The sequence below is a fragment of the Brassica oleracea genome, chromosome C1, assembly GCF_000695525.1.
Source record: "Brassica oleracea var. oleracea cultivar TO1000 chromosome C1, BOL, whole genome shotgun sequence".
In the NCBI taxonomy this organism is placed as follows: domain Eukaryota; kingdom Viridiplantae; phylum Streptophyta; class Magnoliopsida; order Brassicales; family Brassicaceae; genus Brassica; species Brassica oleracea.
The window spans coordinates 6,528,558-6,541,518 of NC_027748.1; positions in this window are offsets into that span (position 1 = coordinate 6,528,558).

Consider the following 12,961-nt stretch of genomic DNA (forward strand, 5'->3'; position numbering starts at 1 on the left):
CTTCTATCATTTAATCTGTTGTAGATTTACACAAAACCTCTCTAACTCTACGGCTCTCCAATCACATTTTAGATTTGCAGTCTACCCTGATCAATGAATCCATCGCAGTACATAGACTAAACACTTTCAAGCACTTCATCACTTTCAAGCCCCTCATTAAAGAAGGAGAATTCTATGAGCTTAGCAATTCTGATGAGGTTAGTGGCAGCAAAACCTTTAACAGTGGAAACAAAATCATTCACTACAATATGAATTGACATGTATGTAAGTATGCATGGGAATTTAGGTACCCTTTCAGGTATGGATATTATCCATTTGAAGAATTCTATGAGCTTAGCAATTCTGATGAGGTTAGTGGCAGCAAAACCTTTAACAGTGGAAACAAAATCATTCACTACAATATGAATTGACATGTATGTAAGTATGCATGGGCATTTGGGTACCCTTTCAGTTATGGATATTATCCATTCGAATATCAGTTTTTCGATTCTTGGTTCGGGTTTTAACCGAAATAATCAAATTATTCGATTCGACTCGGGTATTTTATATCCAAACTACTCAAACTTATCAAAAATAACTTAAAAACCAAAATACTCAATTTATATAGTTCGAATTGGTTATTTTTTCGGAAAGTAACCATGGATACAATGTTATTTGAGTACTTTTTATCCAAAACATCCATTTTATCTATAAATATCCAAAAATTAATATATTTGATTTATAATTTTAACTTTAGGTATTAATGCTATTATGAAATTATATTGCATATATATGTTTGGATATGTTCGGATACTCATTCGGTTTTCGGATTTTGAAAAAAAAAACCGTTCAGATATTTAGGCAACATACGATCAGGTCGGATACCCGGTTTTTGGGTTGGTTATGGGTATTATTAGGCCTATCTCTATATGTAAGGATTAATATTGTTACACGCTTATGAAAGACAACACACTTTAATAATAAATATCTTTTAATAGTAAAAGTTGGACATCCTCAATGAAGAGGATGTTCACGTCGACACAGAAAATCAGCCAACATAAAAGTTGTTTTTAAGTTACAGGAGCTTTCCTACAGACTGATCTAAAAATTAAAGTGGCCTATATCAATCTTATCTCTCCAAACCCTAAAGACGCGACCATTACTTGACTCTTCCATTTCTTTATTTTTTCATGTCTGTGTAAATCTATGTTATCAAATTATACGTCGTATTAATTATAAAAACAAAATATATAAATGTTTTCTCTTATTTCCTAACATTTTTGACATAAACAAAGTATGCGAGGATTATTACTACTTTAAGAGGACGAAACTATTTATTATATTCCTTCAAACAAGATAATCACAAAAAAAACATAACTATTTACATTTTTCGTTCTCAAATATTAACTTTATTGAATGTTTAAATTTCTACTAAATTAACTTTGTCACATCTATTGACTTTTTACTCTATTTTTATTTAATACGATGAAGACAAACACTTATATTATTCCACTTATAATCAGAAAAGATATCATTCTCTTTTAACATACTTTCAATATCGACTTTTTGAACATAGTCTTTTTACTAAGATCATAAAATAAATTCAGAATAACACATATGAATCCGGCGCGTACAGACCACTGGTATTTAATAAACGTTCTTTTCGGTGACTAAAAAAGTCAGAATATCACTTTCTTTAGGCAACGAATATATAAAAGGATTAGTTTAAAACTTGCATGAGTCTAGCTCCAGCTAATATTTTCAGCCATACAGTCGGCGAAAAAGATTGATTATTCATTTGACTAATGTTTGATTATAATAATATTATACAATGACGATGAATTGTAACCAGCAAAAACAAAGAAAAATAAAAAATGCGCTTTATCCTCACTTTAATAATATATTATACATCTTTTAAAAGGTACTTCTTCGGTATCACTTTAAGTGTTTTTTAAGGTTTTTGCATTTGGATTAAAAAAATACAAATTTCTGTATAATTTATCTTGGTTACATAAAAATATCATTAATTGAAATTAATTCAACCAATAAAAAAAATTAGTATTTTGTAATTGGTCACAAAGTTTAAATGATAAAATTCTATATAGAATAACAAGAACATAAATTATTTTGAAACAAAATTTTTTCCTCTAAACACCACTTAAACTGATACGGAGGGAATACCTTATTTAACGATTTTGAAAATAAAACTGTATTCATAATTTCCAAAACAGATGAATTTGATGGATATCTACCCTGCAGATAGTGGTGCTTTACTCTGATAATTAAACACTCGAATTAACGCCAATGATTATATAGAACAAATTGACGCCCATGCCATGCAATTTGTAGGTAGAGGACGTAATGAGAGTCATTAGGAAAGCTCTTCTTGACCCCACTTAATTAAAGTACTGATTAATCAAATTGGCTCTATTTAATTTATTAAGCAGTTAAAAAAAGACGACGACCACAAAATAGTAAATAGTTAATGAGATGTTTTCTTTACCATAAGTTCAGTGGGAAATAGAAATGTTTTTACTTATAATCAACGAGAGCGACGGGATATTTGGATGGATTTTTTCTTAATTTAACTGCTCTCAGCCTCTCAGGTTTACACTAAAATGCTTCTTATATACTATTAATTATGCTTTTTTGTTTGCTTGGAAGATTGTTTATTAAAAATTATTAAACATTAATATACATGATACATCAATAAACGTAGACAGTAAAGCTACCATTGTCTCAATTATATTAAGAGAAAATTACTAGAATGTATAAAAAATGTTAGTTTATTACTAGAGTGTTAAATATTTTTAAAAAATTTCTAGAATGTTTAGATACCCATAGTAAATGACTGTAAAGGCATTTGATTAGTTTTTTTTAATTGAAATTATTTTTAAACATTCAATCCACATCACTAATTAAATATACACATCATCATAATAGAAACCAAACCGTGTCTTTTTCATCATAACTACATAGAAGTAAAAAAAAAACTAACTAAGAACATTGTCTTTGTCGTCTCGAAGAAGGAACCGTCGAAGAAGGAACTGCGAGGATACTCCCACTCTCCGTCATCGACATTGCCCGTGTTTACTTCCTCTTCCTCGAACTAACTCTCTGTCGTGATACTCTGTTTTCTCCGTTATCGTCGTGCCCGAAATCGTCGTCTTCAATCATTTTTACGAAATCATCTTCGCCGCCGTCTTCGCCGCATTCTTATCTACGAGTTCGTCTTTTCCGGTAGGATATCGTGACGTTATATATTATATTTTGTTGCGACTGAGATAAGGTTATGTTGAGGGTTTTGTTGCGTATGAGTTAGGGTTTTGTTGCGACTGAGTAAGGGTTATGTTATGGCTGAGTTATCTCTGTGTCGTGACTAAGTTAATGTTATGTTGTGGCTGAGTTACTTTTATGTTGTGGCTGAGTTACTGTTATGTTGTGACTGAGTTATTCAAACATTTTGTGGTTGAGTTATTGTTATAGTACGGATGTGTTATTGTTATCTTATGGCTGATTTATTATTGGGTTATATGATCAGATGGATGTTGCTGAAGTTAAATCACAGGATTACCGTCCAAGACTTTACTTTGAAGGGTCTTCTAACCTGGAAAAAAAGATATTAATCACAATTTACGTCTAGGAAATTTCTCCCACATTAGAGAAACAATTGGACTTGATGTGTGGGAAGAACTGGTGAACTCTCCCATGAAAGTGCGATAAGGGTATTCGACGATGAAGCCATGGGGTCGTATCCATGGGGCCGGACTGCATACAAAGTTCTCATTGACTCTATTAAAATGTTGGCTTCAGAAGGAGGGTCATACACAATAAGCGGCATGACCGTCGCGTTATTGATTTGGGCGTATGAATCCATCACCTGCTTCGGTGAGAATTTTGGGAGGGTGGTGAATAATGAAGACGTTCCGCTTTTGCGATTGGGTGAAAAGCGTACACGTGCAATTTTTGATAACTTGTTGGCTGCCGAAATCAAAGAGCATGGCGAGGTAAGGTTTAACGCTGAGTTTTTAGTTTTTTGATGGCTGATTTATTATATTTGATGGCTGATTTATTATTTTGATGGCTGAGTTATGTGTTATAACCTGGTGTTGCAGGTGCGTGTGAGGATAATGGTTTTGAAGGACTCAATTGAAGAGATGTTTCCTAAATGGCCGGGTGAACCTGACGACCCACAACTCGTTAGCTTGATAACAGACATACATGCAGGTAGATTTGTGAAAGGTTTTTGGGAAGCGCATGGGAATACGCAGGGTAATGCGCATGGGAAGGAGAATGAGAAGAAGAAGAAAATGAAGGGTGGAGTTTTGTCAGAAGTTGAGCCACCCACTAAGAAGCAGAAGAAAGTTAAGACACAGAATGAGTCTGAAGTTGCTGCAGCGGGAAAGGGTTCTAGCGAGAAGGAAGGTAACAAAGATTTGGAGTTGGAGAACAAAGCGACTCTGAGGACCATTGTGAGTACTCTGGATAATATTTGCAGTAAATTTGAGCAGTTTGACTCACGGTTGGAAGCTTACGAGTTAGACCGGAACATACCATTGATGGACCAAAAGACCATTGATGACAGCGTGAAAGCTTTACTGGAGGAGCGTCTGAAATTTCTAGGAGTTGGGAAAATTCCCGAAAACAATGATAACCCCTCTCCACCATCAGCAGATAAATCTTTATCGTTGGCATCAGCGCGGGTTCAAACGCAGCAGAACTCTGTCAATAGTCCAGCGTTAGCTGCGACTCTTGGTAAGGTTTTTGGACCGAAAAAGAATTTGGCGAAGGAGCTTGATAAGGAATCAGGGGTGAAAAGGACTTTGGCTGAGGAGTTTGGTAGTGTCGCTAAAGCTACTGATCTTGATAGTCAACATCTTGATTTCGTAGTAATTTCTCCTGTAAAGGCTACTAAGGATGATAAGGATGCTAAGGTTCCAGCCTATGGACGCGGCTGCAGGGGCAAGCGTACTGTTAAGGATGAGGATGCCGCTGATAAGAAAAAAGCAGAGCTGACAGATGCTGCGTTGAAGAGGAAGGAGAAGGCTGAGGCTAATGAAAAGCGGCTGAGGCTAAGAGAAAAGCGGCTGAGGATAAGATAAAAGATGCTGAGGCTAAGAAAAAAGAGGCTGAAGCTAAGAAAAAAGAGGCTGAGGGTAAGAAAAAAGAGGCTGAGTTAAAGAAGAAACAAGGGGCTGAGCTAAAGAAGCGAAAACAGGCCGAGTCAAAAAAAAGAGGTGACTCCATCTGGAGAGGACAGTGTATTTGCTGATGTGACTGATGAAGTTGTTGGGGAAGAGAACGAATTTGCGCCGGAGTCTGATGTCGAGAATCAGGAAGTGATTAGATCTGCCGTAGTAAGAGAATTAAGGGAGAAACGTTTTCAATTATCTCCAAAAGGGTTTGCATTGACGGCAGTTTCTTCACCACTAGTTTTTCTAAACGTTGGAGACGATGGAACGACGTGCATGAGGAAGAATGTTACTCCTTCATCAGTAATATATGAACCTCTAGGACCTGTTGATCCGGTGCTATTGGAAAAACTGATGCAAAACATTAAGGAAATTTCACCCAAACCACCAGCACCAGCAGATAAACCAACAGTCCTCTCCGCTGATCATGAGGGTGACTTCTACCGCATACTCATCCATGAAAGACCGTGGCCTGAAAAGGAATATGGATGGGTGTTTGATAATGTAAGTCTTTAATGCGGCTGAGTTATATATTAAATTTATTATATTTCGACTGAGTTATATATTTGATTACGGCTGACTTACATATTCCTTTAGTACGGCTGAGTTATATATTATATTACGGCTGACTTACATATTCTTTTATTATATCACGGCTGACTTGTTAATATTATTTGTGTAGCAGGTTGTTGCGTATTTGAACGTCCTCATTAAAAGGTCCATGCGAAATCCTACTCCATTCTGGTCCAAGCGAATTGCCTTCGTTGACGTTTGGTTGCAAAGTTTTTTGATTCACGATTTCACTCAGTTCAAGATAAAACCTAGTATGTTCAATTTCAAAGGCAATGGTTATGAAGATATGTTAAAGGTAAGCTTCCCGAACACTGTCTAACAAACTTGAAGTGATATGAAGATGTGGATCACTTGTACAGATGTCTTCAAACCGGCGGAAATCACTGGGTTGTGTATCATGTGGATCTGAAGAAGGAGAAGACTGATTGCTACGATCCAATCTATGGAGAGGCAACACCCGAAAGTGAGCAAAGAATTCTAAATTCATTTACACCGCTGACGTACATGATTCCGTATATGTTGAGTGATCATATTCCTGCCAATATCCGAGCCCCTAGTAAGAAGAAGTTCTCATTCAGAAGGAAGAGCAAAAGATACACTCCACAAAACCCCCAGATTGGCGATTGTGGGGTGTATTCGTTGAAGTTTGTGGAGTGTCTAGCGCTTGGTGTAACGTTTGATGGGATAAACGATAAAAATATTTAAGGTTTACGGATGAAGATGCCAACAGAGATCCTCGATGAAGAAGGAAATTCTGGCTGGCTAATTGAACATGTGTATGTTATTTTGTACTTGACTTATGTTGTTGTTTTGTATTCGACTTATGTTATTTTGTACTTTATTAAGTATTTGACTCAATCTTATCGTTTTTATAACCCAGCCGTGTCGTATATGTGTAACTCAGTCTTACCCCAAACATACCCTAGAATCGTAAAATGTTTATATAACTCAGTCTTATCGATTAGTATAAGTCAGCCGTTACGATATTATAACTCAGCCATACCTCAAACATACCCTAGAATCAAAAAAATTAAATGTTTATACTTTAAAATGTTAAATTGAAACTCCAATTATAAATTTGAAGTGAATATATAATCAACTGAATGTGTCTTCTTTATTAAATTTACGAGTTTAGAATCAATCATGATCTTGAGGCATATGTTATCTTACAATTACTCATAAACTTAACTGATATATATATATATATATAAGGTGTGAGCTTAATTAAACTATTATTGGGTTATTTATTATGAATTTTTGTTTTTATAATATTTCTTGCACCATAAATTCAAATTCCAAACCTAAAAACCCAAAAAAGCAAACCTAAACCCTAAATAAGCAACCCTAAACCCTAAACCCCAATTACTAAATCAGCTGTAAATGTTAAAGTAACTCAGCTGTAGAGTGTAACTTAATCTTGACGTTTAGCGGGAAAAAGATAAATGATTCTTGGGAAATTTTAACTCGAGACGTTTGATGTTATGTACCTCTTTATATATTGTCTCCTCTCTTACACTTTTCTCTCTCTAGAAAAAACCTAAACAATATCTCTCTATCCCCATCAAAAGTTATGCCGATTGTTCCTGGTTATTCAACGATGTTAGAGAACAGAGTTAATGCGATACTAAGCTCTGCCAATCGTGAAAACCTCCCTCTTCTATACCCTGGTTCGGGAGAATAGCTTGACACAACCAGTACTATCTGGTTCAAATTTTTAAGTGATCTCTCCCTCGTCATCCCGTTGATTCTTGCAGAAGGATGTGTTCATGATTGGCCGACATACCGCGTCATTCCTGATCATTTTAAGGAACGCTGGTTTCTTCAACTCGCTGTAAGAACAATTTGTCCACTTAAAATGGCAGCATAGCGTCGCTGAGTTATTTTTATTTTGTGTTCTCAACAGTTTTCTTGTCTGTATTTTGAATCTGATAATTTCGGTTCCTGAATGTAAACATTTCGAATTCAAATTTCTTTTATATTAAGTACTATAACTCAGCCATAATGAGAATATATTTCAGCTGTATCTGTTAAAATAACTCAGACATAACGTATAAGGTAACTCAGCTGTGAATGTTAGCTCAGTGACAACTTTAAGTTAACTCAGCCAAAACGTATAAGGTAACTCAGTTGTGAATGTTAATTAAACATAAAACCAACCATAAGTGACCGAAACTCATCCGTTATTAAACTAGTGATAATTCAGCCATAGTAAAACATAGCCAAAACCCAACTGTGAATGTTAATATAATACATTTCTAATGGGACGTTTCCGCTTGCTTGATTGGACTGAGTTGTCGATTAATTATGGCGCGTGTGGAAAATTCGGCTCAAACATAATATCAAGGCTAATTATTAAGAGTTTGAAATACACGGCTGCCACGCATGTGTCGAGGGATTTACAATATCGAGACATTTAAATATTATTATATTAAATAAAAAGGAAATAAGTAAACGACGCCGTTTCATCATGTCGTCTTCTTACTCACCCTAATTCCATTTAATTCCATTTTGTTTCTGAAATTGTTTTGAGAGTCAAAATGTCTTCTTCATTCTGCATTTTAGGAAATTCTTACAGACGACGTTTGAACGCGGAAAGAGGAACGCCGAATCAATATTGGTGTGGTGAACCATGTTACATTTCTACATCTGGAACCACTACAAATCCAGGAAGATTGTACTATTGCTGCGGAAAAGGATATAATAAGGTTCGTTTTGGTTCCTATTTCGCATGTTCTGTAACGTAATACTTAGATCTGGTTATATTGTGAAAACATAGACAGTTATTCAAACGGGCGGATGAGTGTTTGGTTGAAGAGGTTGAGGATATAAAGTCACTGATAAGTGGCATGAACAAAGACATCTCGGAATTCAGACTTAACGTTGATCGGTTGGAGAAAGAGATTGAAGTAATGAAGACGGCGTTTGAGGGAAAAGGAGAAGAATGTATGAGTAAGGGTCGGTGTTTGAGGAATGTGGTTGTTTGTGGGGTTGAAATGTCGTTACTTTGCTACTACTACTTTTTTTTTAGTAATTTTTTGTACATATAAGTCAGCCTATGTTTTATGTAACTCAGACTTAACGTATTACAGTAACTCAGCCGTCAAGTAATCTGAACGTTTCCGAAACTCAGCCAAAATGTATAAGGTAACTCAGTCACAACTATAAGCTAACTCAGCCAAAACGTATAAGGTAACTAACTCACAACTTTAAGCTAACTCAGCCAAAATGTATAAGGTAACTCACTCACAACTTTAAGCTAACTTAGCCAAAACGTATAAAGTAACTCACTCACAACTTTAAGCTAACTCAGCCAAAACGTATAAAGTAACTTACTCACCCACTTTCACTATTAATGGGACGTTTCCACTTGCTTGATTGGACTGAGTTGTCGATTAATGGTGGCGCGTGTGGAAAATATCGATGTCTTTATAATATCAAGACGATTTATACTTTAACTCCGCCAACAATATGAGAATATCGAGGCTAATTATTACTCTTTCCGTTTGCTTGATTGGACTAAGTATTTAATTGACGTTTTACATGTCTGCACGTAAATTAAGAAATCTGAACGTTTTCCAATGCACGTAAATTAACCTCTTTTCATTGGTGTTTAATGCTAATATGACTTCATATTATGTGACCAAAACTCAGTCTAATTAAACTAATGATAATTCAGCCATAAGTAAACATAAACCAAGCCATAATTCAACTATAAATTAGCCGTCATAAAATAATAACTCAGCCATAATTAATAACGATGTTAATAACTCGACATGATGTTTGTTGATGTTTGCATGATGTGTGTGCTTGAAAACAATAAATCAGCCGTGATAAAACAGTAACTCAGCCGTAATTAAACTATAAATCAACCAAAAGAAACAATAACTAAGCCTTCATTACATTAATTTGTAGTCAGACATACATAATGGCATAGCAAAGAACTTAAAAAGATAAGATTCCGATAGATTACATCTTCACCACTTCCTTGTGTCCCTAATAACGCTTATCGGTTCAAAATCACGTAAGAATGTGCCAATCTCTTTGATCCAGAAACATCGCTCACATATGTTGTCATCCTTAGTCATATCAATGTGCCACAAGCAGAGACATTGTCGCTCCACATGTGTTGCACATTGGCATCTGTAGAACGACGGAACATAAGCTGAAACGAACACGGCCCTATTTTGGCGGAACTCGTCAGAATGCCACAAACCCCATCCCCATTTCACAGATCGCACTAGTTTCCCTATCCTCTGAACTGATTCTCTTGGAATACCAGCAAAATACTGCCCATCACAACAAAAGATTGCTCGAGTCATTGCGTGTGTATACACAGCACGCTCATATCCTGCATCTGCTGCACGCTTCATGAGAAAAAGCCCTTCTTCTTTAAGGCCGAATGAGAAGAAGAACTGTACACGTTTTATATAAAGTGTGCTTGTATTTCCCTCAGCGTAGCAAGATTTCAACAACGAAAAAGGCATATTGAGTCCCCAAGGAACATATAACACAACGTAAAAATGGTATACACCACGCTGCTCTGCTAACTCCTTCATCATGTTGGATGATGCTTTGAGGCCTTAGAGATCTTGGAAGGAGTTACGGGCCACACGTTCAACCACCAAGGTCTGAATTTTTTCAGGTAATTCAAGAAGAGAGAAATATTCCATTTACTGTGAAATTGATTTAGAGAGAGAGAGAGCAATTGTGTAAAAAATAGAGAGTTGAACATATAATTGTTCGAGAAGTGCCTTATTTATTGACAGTAAAACGGTTTTCATATCGCGAAGTTTCTTATTTTGGGCGGGAAGTTATTCCACAACCCAGCCGTAATACAAATTCATTCAATAAATCAGCCGTTTGAAAACAAAAACCCAGCTGTAATACAAAAACATGAAAATCCCTAATCCAGCCATAATACATTTACATGAAAACAAAAACACAGCCGTAATACAAAAACATGAAAATCCCTAATCCAGCTGTAATATATTTACATGAAAACAAAAACACAGCCGTAATACAAAACATAAAAATCTCTAATCCAGCCTTAATACCAAAAACGTTAAAACAAAAACCCAATCGTAATACAAAAACATGAAAAACCCTACAACACTTGCTTACATCAGACAAGTTTTCGTATTATGTCCACTCTATCTACATCGAGAACATGTGTGTTCTTTCCTAGGACGTTTGTTTTGAAGTGCAACTTCTAAAGCAGATTTCATCCTATTTTTCTTAAGTCTTCCTGGTTGTTGACGAATAGACGGGGGCAAGTACGGTTGGTTAGCCACGATTTCTGGAACAAGTTGCGCTAAGTCAGTCGGCATGACAGATTCAGCGTATGCGCTCACGAAATATGCACTGTTATAGTAAGGACTGCACATGGATATATGACAAACATTGTTGTACTCCGCAGCTACGATTACGTGTACACATGGTAATTTCTCGCGTTCGAAACGCCGACATGTGCACTTTCGCTCTACCAAATTAACAACATTCAAAGACTCGCTAGAAGATCCATATTTAACTTCAGTGTGATGATCATCAATCCTTTGGACCGTCAAATCTCTGGCGGCAGTTACACGACCCTATTAACGAAAAAAGAATAAATATGAAACGACTAACTTATTACAGATTACAGCTGATTTAAGAACTACAAAGGCTGACTTAAGAATTTTATGAAACGGCTTACTTATTACATATTACGGCTGATTTAAGAACTACAAAGGCTGACTTAAGAATTTTATGAAACGGCTTACTTATTACATATTACGGCTGATTTAAGAACTACAAAGGCTGACTTAAGAATTTTATGAAACGGCTTACTTATTACATATTACGGCTGATTTAAGAACTACAAAGGCTGACTTAAGAATTTTATGAAACGGCTTACTTATTACATATTACGGCTGATTTAAGAACTACAAAGGCTGACTTAAGAATTTTATGAATTTTAAAGACAAACTTATTTTTACTGTTACGACTGACTTACATGTAGTAGTTTCTCGACACCACGCGTAAGCGTCGTTGGCTGCGATCTGGCATCCTCTCTCCGTTCAGCAAACCATCTTGTCATCATAACCCGTATCGATTCTAATATTCGAACAATGTTTAGACCTCTAGCATTCAACAATACTATATTCATTGATTCCGCTATGTTTGTAGTCATCAAATTTTACCTCTCGCCCGGGAAATGAACACGCGTCCACAGTCAGACATCAGATCTTTGGAGGTAGCCGTGGAGTGTAGGATTAATCGCTTCAATCTCCTCGAAAATCGCAGTAAAGTCAGACATCCTAAAACATCTTGCCGCTTTCTTCACCAGACGAAATGCATCTTTTCCTTTGTACCGTCCCAATATGTTCTTATATAAATGGTAGGTGCATATTCCCCGAGCAGCTAACGGATACACATTTCTAATTGCTTTCCTTATCGAGTTATGCCTATCCGAGATTAACGCAAGACCCTCATCGTGAGGAATCAGAAGTTTAAGTTGCGTAAAAAACCAATGCTACGAATCATCATTTTCTATGTCAACCACTGCGAAGGCTATTGGAAAAATCTGAAAGTTACTATCCCGAGCTAGTGCTGTGAGTAGCGTCCCTTTGTATTTACCATTGAGAAACGTACCGTCGACTACAACAACTTTGCGCATGAAAGGAAACCCATTTACGCTCGCATCAAAGGCAAGAAACACATACATAAATCTTCCAAGCTCATCGATTTGAAGACGCGTAACTGTACTCGGATTTGCCCTTCTTATCATGTATAAGTAAGAAGGCAAGCTTTCAAACCCACACTCAGGTGTTCCCTCATCGATTTCCCTTGCAAATTTCAGCGTCCGGTGTGATTTCCAATAATCCATCTGTTCACATGAAAAAACGATCCTCATAACTCAGCCGCATCAAATAATTGATACAGCCACAACGTAAAAATAACTCAACCCTATCTTTACTATAACTCAGCCGCATCTAACATTATAGTAACCCAGCCGCATTGTATGAATATGTCAGCCGCTACATTTGATATTACTCAGCTGTATCGTAAAATAACTTAGCCACAACAAAGTAATTACCTTTATATCAAACTGCTTAGTGATAGCTATTCCGACGCTCGTAGGGCGAACAACCGGACCAACGTCGCCGAGAAAGTTCTTGTACAACTCTCCTAAAATATCTGGTGTTGCTTGTCGAGATCGATTAGAACGCTCTGTGCAG